Source organism: Salvelinus sp. IW2-2015, linkage group LG4q.1:29 (assembly GCF_002910315.2).
Source record: "Salvelinus sp. IW2-2015 linkage group LG4q.1:29, ASM291031v2, whole genome shotgun sequence".
NCBI classification, from domain to species: domain Eukaryota; kingdom Metazoa; phylum Chordata; class Actinopteri; order Salmoniformes; family Salmonidae; genus Salvelinus; species Salvelinus sp. IW2-2015.
This window is the reverse complement of record NC_036842.1, coordinates 74,526,163-74,538,504: the sequence shown is the minus strand read 5'-3', so window position 1 is coordinate 74,538,504 and position 12,342 is coordinate 74,526,163.

Here is a 12,342-nt window from a genome sequence, read left to right as displayed (position 1 = left end):
AAAAATGTATTGTATCAAAAACTTAAAAAAATATATGTTTTAAAAATGGTGCGTGCATATGTATTCACCCCCTTTGCTATGAAGCCCCTAAATAAGATCTAGTGCAACCAATTACCTTCAGAAGTCACATAATTAGTTAAACAATGTCCACCTGTGTGCAATCTAAGTGTCACATGATCTGTCACATGATCTCAGTATATATACACCTGTTCCGAACGGCCCCAGAGTCTGCAACACCACAAAGCAAGGGGCACCACCAAGCAAGTGGCACCATGAAGACCAAGGAGCTCTCCAAACAGGTCAGGGACAAAGTTGTAGAGAAGTACAGATCAGGGTTGGGTTATAAAAAAATATCAGAAACTTTGAACATCCCACGGAGCACCATTAAATCCATTATTAAAAAATGTAAAGAATATGGCACCACAACAAACCTGCCAAGAGAGGGCCGCCCACCAAAACCCACAGACCAGGCAAGGAGGGCATTAATCAGAGAGGCAACAAAGAGACCAAAGATAACCCTGAAGGAGCTGCAAAGCTCCACAGCAGAGATTGGAGTATCTCTCCATAGGAACAATTTAAGTCGTACACTCCACAGAGTTGGGCTTTATGGAAGAGTGGCCATAAGAAAGTCAATGCTTAAAACCTCTCTGGGATAGGGGGCAGTATTTTCACGTCCGGATGAAAAGCGTGCCCAAAGTAAACTGCCTGCTACTCAGGCCCAGAAGCTAGGCTATGCATATTATTAGTGGATTTGGATAGAAAACTCTCTGAAGTTTCTAAAACTGTTTGAATAATGTCTGTGAGTATAACAGAACTGATTTGGCAGGCGAAACCCCGAGCACAATCCATCCAGGGGAAAAAATGTTTTCCATTGGTTTTCTATGGAAAGCCTGTTTTAATAGAAATATGCTTGCAGTTCCTATGGCTTCCACTAGATGTCAACAGTCTATAGAAATTGGTTGATGTTTTTCTTTTGAGTAATGAAGAAGTAGCCCTTTCCTTTCTGGGAGTCGAGGCAAGTGGACTCTTTTGTTTGCGGCGCGCGACCTGATGCTCTCTCCACTTTGATTTTATCCGCTATTGAACACAGTTTATCCCGTCTTAAATTGTATCGATTATTTACATTTTAAAATACCTAAAGTTGGATTAGGAAAGATGTTTGAAATGTTTGGACCAAGATTACAGGTAATTTATTCGATAATTTGTAGTCATCTTGGGTGAGTTGGAACCGGTGTTTTTCTGAATCAACTGCGCCAAATAAATGGACATTTTGGGGATATAACAACGGAATTAATCGAACAAAAGGACCATTTGTGATGTTTAATGGAGATATTGGAGTGCCAACAGATGAAGATCTTCAAAGGTAAGGCATGAATTATATAGTTATTTCTGAGTTTTGTGTCGCACCTGGCGGGTTGAAATATGATTGTCATGTGTTTGTTTTCGCCATAAAGCCTTTTTGAAATCTGACACGGTGGCTGGATTAACAAGAAGTTAAGCTTTAATTTGGTGTATTGCACTTGTGATTGTATGAAAGTTAAATATTTCTAATAATTGAATTTGAATTTGGCACTCTGTCATTTCACCGGATGTTGTCAAATCGATCCCGTTAGCGGGATTTGATCCATAAGAAGTTTTAAAGAAAAAAATAAGCAAGACGTTTGGTGCACGGCAAAAGGCATGTGGGAGACTCCCCAAACATATGGAAGAAGGTACTCTGGTCAGATGAGACTAAAATTGAGCTTTTTGGATATCAAGAAAAATCCTATGTCTGGCACAAATCCAACACCTTTCATCACCATGAGAACACCATGCCTACAGTTAAGCATGGTGGTGGCAGCATCATGCTGTGGGGATGTTTTTCATCGACAGGGACTGGGAAACTAGTCAGAATTGAAGGAATGATGGAATGCGCTAAATACAGGGAAATTCTTGAGGGAAACCTGTTTTACTCTTCCAGAGATTTGAGACTGGGATGGAGGTTCACCTTCCAGAAGGACAATGACCCAAAGCATACTGCTAAAGTAACACTCGAGTGGTTTAAAGGAAAACATTTAAATGTCTTGGAATGGGCTAGTCAAAGCCCAGACCTCAATCCAATTGAGAATCTGTGGTATGACTTAAAGATTGTTGTACACCAGCGGAACCCACACAACTTGAAGGAGCTGGAGCAGTTTTGCCTTGAAGAATGGGCAAAAATCCCAGTGGCTAGATGTGCCAAGCTTATAGAGACATACCCCAAGAGACTTGCAGCTGTAATTGCTGCACAAGGTGGCTCTACAAAATATTGACTTTGGGGGGGTGAATCGTTATGCACCCTCAAGTTTTCTGTTTTTTTTGTGTTATTTCTTGTTTGTTTCACAATAAAAAAATATTTAGCATCTTCAAAGTAGTTGGCATGTTGTGTAAATCAAATGATACAAACCCCCAAAAATCGATTTTTGTAAGGCAACAAAATAGGAAAAATGCCAATACTTTCGCAAGCCACTGTATATTCTAATATACTGTACAATGAGGAATTGAACTACAAAATACTAGACTTCTCCCATTTTTTTAACCATTGCCTCCACCCACAAGGTGTATAAACAACAACAATAAATAAGAATAAAATACGATAATACATACAAAACTAAAATGTGTAGAACATAAATCAATCAACTCTAATTAGCACATGTTGGTCAGTATGCAAGTGTGTGTGCATGGACTTTGCAGATGTATTTCTCACATGTGCACCACATAGTATTTGTTTTACAGTCCTTCTTTGGGGGGAAGAATTGGCATCTCCTCCTCTTGCCTGCCCCAGCTGCAGCCTCAGGTGGATCAGGACAAGAGTCAGCCCCCTGAACAGCTTTCACAAGCGCTGCAAAGGCTGCTGTGCAGGGGAGGCACTCCCTTCTTTGAATGTGTGGGGTTACAAGTACCTTTCCCAGCTGCTCGAAGAACACCGTCCTCTTGTTCAACTTATCAGGCATCCAGGTAGGGTTGATCTTGTTCCGTATCACGAAAGCATTGTAAGTGGACACATCAATGATGTTATGGAAGATGACCAGAGGCCAGCGGGYAGTCATCCTCCTGCAGCTGTAAACTCCAATCACCTTGTCCAGGTTGTCCACGCCTCCTTTGTTGTGGTTGTAGTCCAGGATGATGGCTGGCTTCCTGCCTTCACGATCACTGATCTCAGACGTTTTGTGGAGTGTGCTCAGGAGGACCACATTCTTGTCCCTCTTTGGGAGGTAAGAAACTAGATTGGTGGTGRGGGTGAAGACAAATTTTGATGAGAAGGCCTCTCTCCCGCTTGTAGCGAGGAGTGCAGGGGGGAGCTCAGGCTTGTTCTTTCTAACTGTGCCAACCATGGTGATCTTCCTCTTCGGGAGCTGCTGGCTGAGTTCATAAGAGGTGAAGAAATTGTCACACGTGACATTGTGCCACCTCAGTCCATCTTTTTATAACTGCTGGGTCACAAATGACCCTAAGACAATCTTTGTATGCTGGTGGTGTACAGCTTTCATGGAAATATGAACAAAGGCGATGTTTCACTTTTTCTAATGTTGGGGTCACTAGGAAATATATCAAATTTAAAGTTGAAAAAAGATAATTTAGGGGGTTTTCTCTGCTGTTAAACATAGTGGCGGGTCATTTTTTACACTTAAGACAGCACAAGGGTTAATGCAGTTCAAAAGACAAGACAATTACATTACAAACTCGAGGTCTGTAGTAGGAGCCCTGTGGTTTAAATATCTCTCCCCCTGTCTGTCTCAGAACTCATTGTGCACCCACACAAACTAAATTATTTGCCTTGTGTACGTTTAATTAAGAAACATTGCCCTGCGCCTTGAAATTCCATTACCAAAAACCCTCATATCTATAATATAGTTTATAATTTCTCTCCCTCATGAGGATGGAGAATAATGAAGTTCACAGAAGAAACAAGTAAAGGTGGACCTACCAATTAGTTTGTGTTTTTACTGGTATTTATTTGGTTTATTAAATTGGTCGCAAAATTGCACAAAAGAATTGGTAATGGAATTACTGCAATTGAACTGACTACAATGGGAAGTCATAGTAGTCACAAACCACAGTTGTGTCACCTGCTACTGTCCTCCCTTCCACTGGCAAACTGTTATGTTCAGCTCAGAACTGTTTTCTTTCTCTTTCTGTCGTCTGGTGGTCAAACCAAGTTTGAAAATCCTTCCCTCTCTCTCCCTCTTTCTGCCTCTTTCTCATCCTTCTCTCTCTCTCTCTCTCTCCAGTTAATGTCATCTCTCCCTGCTCTTACTGACACCTACTCATGAGCTCCCTCTCTTTTTCCATACTGTAACCAGCATCCTCACCCACTAAGCACCGACCGACACTTGACGTCAATAGACGTTGAAAAGTAGTTTAAATGWGATCAGTCTGTCTACAGACATCGTTTTTTGGTACGGTCTGGACCAGCTTTAATTTCAACGTCCGTCATCCACAGATGTAGATTGGTCTGGGCCAGGACCGTTATTGATTTGGGCCAAACATAGACGTCCATGATTGGTTCAGGCTGAACTCTACTGTAAAAAATAAATGTTCTAAATATTGTTACATACTGTACACCAGATRGGTGCAGTGAAAATGTGTTGTTTGGTACTGTACTATACTTTACTCTACTGTGCTGTACTGTACTGTACTGATACGGTACTTTGCTGTACTCTACTGTGCTGTATTTTGATCTCCAAACTTGTGAAACATAGAGGTCTATGATTGGTTCAGATTAGGTCCGGTCCAGACCATCCAAATTTGTTTGGGGACGGAGATCATTAAAATAAGTACCTTACTGTGATGTTTTCAATTAAAATGGTCAAAAGTTAACAAAAATAGCTTCTTAGCAAAGAGCAATTTCTTAGGCAAGAATTTTGCTAGGACTGTCTGGGAATGATCTGAATGGGGAGGGGAAAACTGAACACTGACTGTTATTGGCAGAGAGGTTTGGAACTCTCTTTCTTATTGGTCTATTAACTAATTTACCCACCAAAACAGGCTGAAATTGTAGGCAGTCTTTTCAAACAGCTCTTACACTAAAAGGGCATTATCATAATTTTCACAATTTCACAGTATTATTCCAACCTCAATGCGGGGAAATATAAATAAAACATAGGAAACCACGTTTTTGATTGCACTTGGCCTTTAAACCAAGAGTTAATATTGTAATGATAGAGAGCACTTTCATCAGCCATATAGCCCTCTCTATCTCTCTCTTCCCTCTCCGTCCCTCCTTCATTCCCTCCCTCCTACATGTATGAGCAGTCAGCAGTCAGCCAGGTATGATGGTCTGTGACAGTAGCTGTGTGCTACGGGTCATTAAGCAGACAGGAGCCATGGCTGTCACGCTGCTCTCTGCCTCTAGATGAGACACCAAGGGGCCATACTCGCAAGCTTTTGCTTAGATCCCAGGTTTAGACCGGTGGTCTAAAATGGCTCGCTGCTATCTGTTCTCATAGGGCAACCTGGCACAATAAGCCACTATGCTGAGGACGACCAACTGAGCACATGATTATATTCGATAACAGATTCCGTATCAGCCAATTAAAATCGTTGATGTAGCTGGACGTGATACAAAACCTTTTCACAAAATGAACTACACTGAACAAAAATATAAACACAACATGCAACAATTTTAAAGATTTGACTGAGTTACAGTTCATATAAGGAAATCAGTCAATTGAAATAAATTAATTGGAACCTTATCTATGGATTCCACATGACTGGGAATACAGATATGCATTTGTTGGTCACAGATACCTTAAAAAAAAGTAGGGGCGTGGATCAGAAATATAGTCAGTATCTGGTGTCACCACCATTTGCCTCATGCAGGCTGTTGATTGTGGCCTGTGGAATATTGTCCCACTCCTCTTCAATGGCTGTGTGAAGTTGCTGGATATTGGCAGGAACTGGAACACGCTGTCGTACAAGACGATCCAGAGCATCCCAAACATGCTCAATGAATGGGTGACATGTCTAGTGAGTAGGCAGGCCGTGAAAGAACTGGGAAATGTTCAGCTTCCAGAAATTGTGTACAGATCCTTACGACATGGGGCCGTACATTATCGTGCTGAAACATGAGGTGATGGTGGTGGATGAATGACACAACAATGGGCCTCAGGATATCATCACGGTATCTCTATACATTCAAATAGCCATTGATAAAATGCAAATGTCTTCGTTGTCCATAGCTTATGCCTGCCCATACCATAACCCCACCACCACCGTGGGTCACTCTGTTCACAACGTTGACATCAGCAAACCGCTCGCCCACAGGACGCCATACACGCTGTCTGCCATCTGCCTGATACAGTTGAAACCGGGATTCATCCGTGAAGAGCATACTTCTCCAGCATGCCAGTGGCCATCGAAGGTGAGCATTCGCACACTGAAGTCGGTTATGACGCCAAACTGCAGTCAGGTCAAGACCCTGGTGAGAACAATGAGCACTCAGATGAGATTCCCTGAGATGGTTTCTGGATAGTTTGTGCAGAAATTCTTCAGTTGTTAAAATCCACAGTTTCATCAGCTGTCCGGGTGGCACGTCTCAGACCAACCTGCAGGTGAAGAAGCTGGATGTGGAGGTCCTGGGCTGGCGTGTTTATACGTGGTCTGCGGATGTGAAGCCGGTTGGACGTACTGCCAAATTCTCTAAAATGACATTGGAGGTAGTTTATGGCAGAGAAATGAAGATTAAATTATCTGGCAACTGTTCTGGTGGACATTCCTGCAGTCAGCATGCCAATTGCAGGCTCCCTCAAAACTTGAGACATCTGTGGCATTGTGTTGTGTTGCAAAACTGCACATTTTAGAGTGGCATTTTATTGTCCCCAGCACATGGTGCACCTGTTTACTGATCATGCTGTTTAATCAGCTTCTTGATATGCCACACCTGTCAGGTGGATGGAGGAACRCTCACTAACAAGGATGTAAACAAATTTGTGAACAAAATTTGAGAGAAATAAACTTTTTGTGCATATGGAACATTTCTGGGGTCTTTTATTTCAGCTCATGAAACAATGGACAACACTTTACATGTTGCGTTTATATTTTTGTTCAGTATAGATCATGAGTTGTACGTGACTGCACAAAAGCTCACAGTGTAGAGTATTTTTTTCCCATTTTGAAATGTAGAATTACATTTATGTTCGGGTGTTGAAGGGAAGTGGAGTTAACACCTTGAAAATAAAGTTTAAGAATTATTTAACAAAGAGCTACAGTTGAAGTCGAAAGTTTACATACACCTTAACCAAATACATTTAAACTCAGTTTTCACAATTAGTGACATTATATTATAGTAAATTCCCTGTCTTAGGTCAGTTAGGATCACCACTTTATTTTAAGAATGTGAAATGTCAGAATAATAGGAGAGAATGATTTATTTCAGCTTTTATTTCTTTCATCACATTCGCGATGGGTCAGAAGTTTACATACACTCAATTAGTATTTAGTAGCATTGTCTTTAAATTGTTGAACTTGGGTCAAACGTTTCGGTTAGCCTTCCACAAGCTTCCCACAATAAGTTGGGTGAATTTTGGCCTATTCCTCCTGACAGAGCTGGTGTAACTGAGTCAGGTTTGTAGGCCTCCTTGCTTGCGCACGCTTTTTCAGTTCTGCCCACAAAATTTCTATAGGATTGAGGTCAGGGCTTTGTTATGGCCACTCGAATGCCTTGACTTTGTTGTCCTTAAGCCATTTTGCCACAACTTTGGAAGTATGTAGTTGCGACCAAGCTTTAACTTCCTGACTGATGTCTTGAGATGTTGCTTCAATATATCCACATAATTTTCCAAACTCATGATGCCATATCATTTGTGAAGTGCACCAGTCCTTCCTGCAGCAAAGCACCCCCACAACATGATGCTGCCACCCCCGTGCTTCACAGTTGGGATGGTGTTCTTCGGCTTGCAAGCTTCCCCCTTTTTCCTCCAAACATAACAATGGTCATTATGGCCAAAAGTTCTATTTTTGTTTCCCAAGGATGAAACAGACTTGTGGAGGTATACAAACAAATTCTGAGGTCTTGGCTGAATTATTTTGATTTTCCCATGATGTCAAGCAAAGAGGCACTGAGTTTGAAGGTAGGCCTTCAAATACATCCACAGGTACACCTCTCATTGACTCGAATGATGTCAATTAGCCTATCAGAAGATTCTGAAGCCATGACATCATTTTCTGGAATTTTCCAAGTTGTTTAAAGGCACAGTCAAATTAGTATATGTAAACTTCTGACCCACTGGAATTGTGATACAGTGAATTATAAGTGAAATAATGTGTCTGTAAACAATTGTTGGAAAATGACTTGTGTCATGCACAAAGTAGATGTCCTAATCGACTTGCCAAAACTATAGTTTGTTAACAAGAGATTTGTGGAGTGGTTGAAAAAAGACTTTTAATGACTCCAACCTAAGTGTATGTAAACTTTTCAGCCTTGTAGAGAAACACACTGATATGATAGGGCCTAATAATTATATTACATTTTACATATAGGCCTAAATTGTTTTCTATGCATTGGTATAATTATGTACTTTGTCACATATGCGTTATTTGACTTGAGGACCAGCAGTGGAGTGTAATTTTCCTTTAAACAACAAATGACCCCAAGTGGGGTTTGAACTTACAGCTGTGGTATCTCTCAAACTTTGGGCGAACTGTCTTAGCATACTGCAACACCAATTTAGAATAGTAGTAGGGAAATACAGCTATTTGACAAGACCACCATCTTCTTTTACAATTTTTTACAGTGTAGCTACAAATATAAAAGTATAATCCTCTTACTTGTTTTATCGCTAAAAGCAAATCGATGTGTGTGAAACAGTAAGCAAAAAGTTTGCATTTTCTCATATATGCAAAAACGTGCCTTTAGAATTTTGTGTAACATCAGTAGCCTAGTCAAGGATGCGTCATGTATTGTATATTTGCACACCGCACCTATGACTGAGACATGGGTAAAAAAAATAAACCGTGAAGTTGGAGGTTTTAGAATCTCCCTCTGGTGGCCAAGTTGACCTGTCTAACAAATGCAATTGGATGATGGCTCTATCGTGTAAGGTATCTGATAGGTTGAGTCGTTATTCTGTTACTGGATATAACCATGTGCTCAGCTGGTTGGCCTCAGCATAGTGCCGGGTTACTTATTGTGCCAGGTTGGCCTGTGAGAAACGATAGCAGCTAGCTATTTTAAACCACAAGTATAAACCTCAGGTCTAAGCAAAAGTTTGCGAGTATGGTCCCCACACGTCTGCTGGGACACTGGTGGCCGTGTGTGTGTTGTGCATGTCAGCAGTAGCATGCAGAACTCACACAACAGAAAAAGTCTATTCTGTGTATTTTCTGCTGGCTGTAACTTCTTTAATGCTACATCAATGGATTCAGCATTTAATCCCATCTCCCTCTCTCTCCCTTCCAGCTCCATCCCTTGCGTTTCAGTGTCTCTCAGGCATGCCCGTTTAAGTGTGTTTGGATGCATAATGGCTTATGTGGGAAATGATGTGGGTGCAGGGCTATAAGAGCAGCCAACATTAAAGACACCGTCAGTCAGGGAGAACCCTTCTCTAGCACAGCATCACTGCTGTGAAATACACACAGCCCTGCATCTGCGGTGAAAGGTGACAGCTAGAGCAGTGTTTTTTAGACCATGCGACCTCTTCTCACAAAATTGTCTGTAGCGTCCGAACGGTTTGGACTACAAAATATGGAAATAAGAGATTCTAAGGGAAGATAAGACTCTCACGTTGGTGTTCTCYGTTTTGCTCTACAGTCTCCTACATTCTTGGGACTCGACAGAAGTCGGTACAGCCAAACTGCCAGCTTCTGTCTGTAGCATCTGAACAGTTTAGGATACACACTAATGACTCCTCTGTGGACTCTCATGAACACGTACACTACCGGTCAAAAGTTTTAGAACACCTACTCATTCAAGGGTTTATCTTTATTTTTACTATTTTCTACATTGTAGAATAGTAGTGCAGACATCAAAACTATGAAATAACACATATGGAATCATGTAGTAACCAAAAAAGTGTTAAACAAATCAAAATCTTTTTTATTTGAGATTATTCAAGTAGCCACCCTTTGCCTTGATGACAGCTTTGCACACTCTTGGCATTCTCTCAACATGCTGAGCACTTGTTGGCTGCTTTTGCTTCACTCTGCGGTCTGACTCATCCCAAACCATCTCAATTTGGTTGAGGTCGGGGGGATTGTGGGACCAAGAGACTGAAAAACAGCTTCTATCTCAAGGCCATTAGACTGTTAAATAGCCATCACTAGCACAGAGAGGCTGCTGCCTACATACACAGACTTTAAATCATTGGCCACTTTAATAAATGGAACACCAGTCACTTTAATAATGTCACTTTAATAATGTTTACATATCTTGCAATACTCATTTCATGCAGTATGTATATACTGTACTGTATTCTATACTATCTACTGTATCTTAGTCTATGACGCTCTGACATTGCTCATCCATATATTTATATATTCTTAATTCCATTCCTTTACTTAGATTTGTGTGTATTAGGTATTTGGTTTCTTTGCTGCAATTCGATCATGATTCACACAGTTTCCTCTGAACAGTTGATGTTGAGATGTGTCTGTTACTTGACCTCTGTGAAGCATTTACTTGGGCTGCAATTTCTGGACTTCTATTCCTGTGGCGTTCCTCATGAGAGCCACTTTCATCATAGCGCTTGRTGGTTTTTGCGACTGCACTTTTCCATATTGACTGACCTTCATGTCTTAAAGTGATGATGGACTGTCGTTTCTCTTTGCTTATATGAGCTTTTCTTGCCATAATATGGACTTGATCTTTTACCAAATAGGGATATCTTCTGTATATCAACCCTTCCTTGTCACAACACAACTGATTGTCTCAAACACATTGAGGACAGAAATTCCACAAATTAACTTTTAAGAAGGCACATCTGTTAATTGAAATCTAGGTGACTACCTCATGAAGCTGGTTGAGAGAGTGCCAAGAGTGTGCAAAGCTGTCATCAAGGCAAAGCGTGGCTATTTGATGAATCTCAAATATAAAATGTTTTGGTTACTACATGATTCCATATGTGTTACTTCATAGTTTTGATGTCTTCACTATTATTCTACAATRKAGAAAATAGTAACAATGAAGAAAAACTCTTGAATGAGTAGGTGTTCTAAAATGTTTGACCGGTAGTGTACATGTCAGTTGTTTTGCTCTAGGACACCCACAGGCTTCACAACACTCGTATGAAGGTCCCCCGTGATCAGGTGAAAAAATTAATGGAAGTATATATGGAGACTGTTTAGTTCCAAAAATAAGGGGTTACATCTCTCAGATATAGGACAGACACAATATGACAAACTTCCTTTTTGGGGGGACTATCTGTTGCTCCATGTAGTGAATATGTATTCAATGTGTTTGTATGGACTAATAGCAGTAGGGCCAAATAAAAAAATCATTTTTTTTTTATACTTCAAGGGGTCTTAAAATTCTTAATCAAATAGCAAAATGATCCCCCTCCTCCAATTTAGCAAGGGCTTAGACTCTTATGGTTTAAATCTTATTCTTCCTCCACATATTGCCTGTACGCTATCACCACCTAGTGGACACTACAGCCGAGTTCCATAATGGCATTTTATTAGGATCTCCATTAGCTGATGCGAAAGCAGCAGCTATTCTTCCTGGGGTCCACACAAAACATAAAACATGATTCCACAGATAATTGCTGGTCTTGGAATAAGCTAGACAGGTGATACATCTCACAGCGCTTCAGTCTAACTAGCTTGGAAAAAATACTATCATTTAGGATTTGACCAGCGTCTGCAGCTCGTCCGCCATGGAGGTAAAACATGAAAGATGTAAATTCCAGACTGGAAGTAGTCTATTGATGAGATACACTTCAGAGCAGCTTCATAACCAACTACAAACCAAGCAAACAAATTGCTTCTGCCAGGCCGCTTGTACAGTACAAAGTCAAAGTGAATATCCACAACAAATCCTCGCTCTGCAATAACAATTTTAAACAGTACATTTATACACAAATGCTAATGCTGCACTTAGTGCCTACCTTTTTAATTGTCTTGTCCTATGTATGTTAGCATTGGTGCTTTTAATGAGCTTGATATGTGAGCCACGTGTCAAAGACAATTTCCTTCTGTTTAATTTTATGGACGCTTTCTGAAGCAAATGTAATACATGACACCTGTAGAAGCCTTGGCCCTACTGTTATAAAACCTTGTTGTGCATGCAACAATTTCTCCCCGAAAGGTTGAAATGGAAATTAGGTCTAATGATTACACTCCCAACCACCTAATGCTTATTAAATAGACAAACTCCTTGTATGTGGC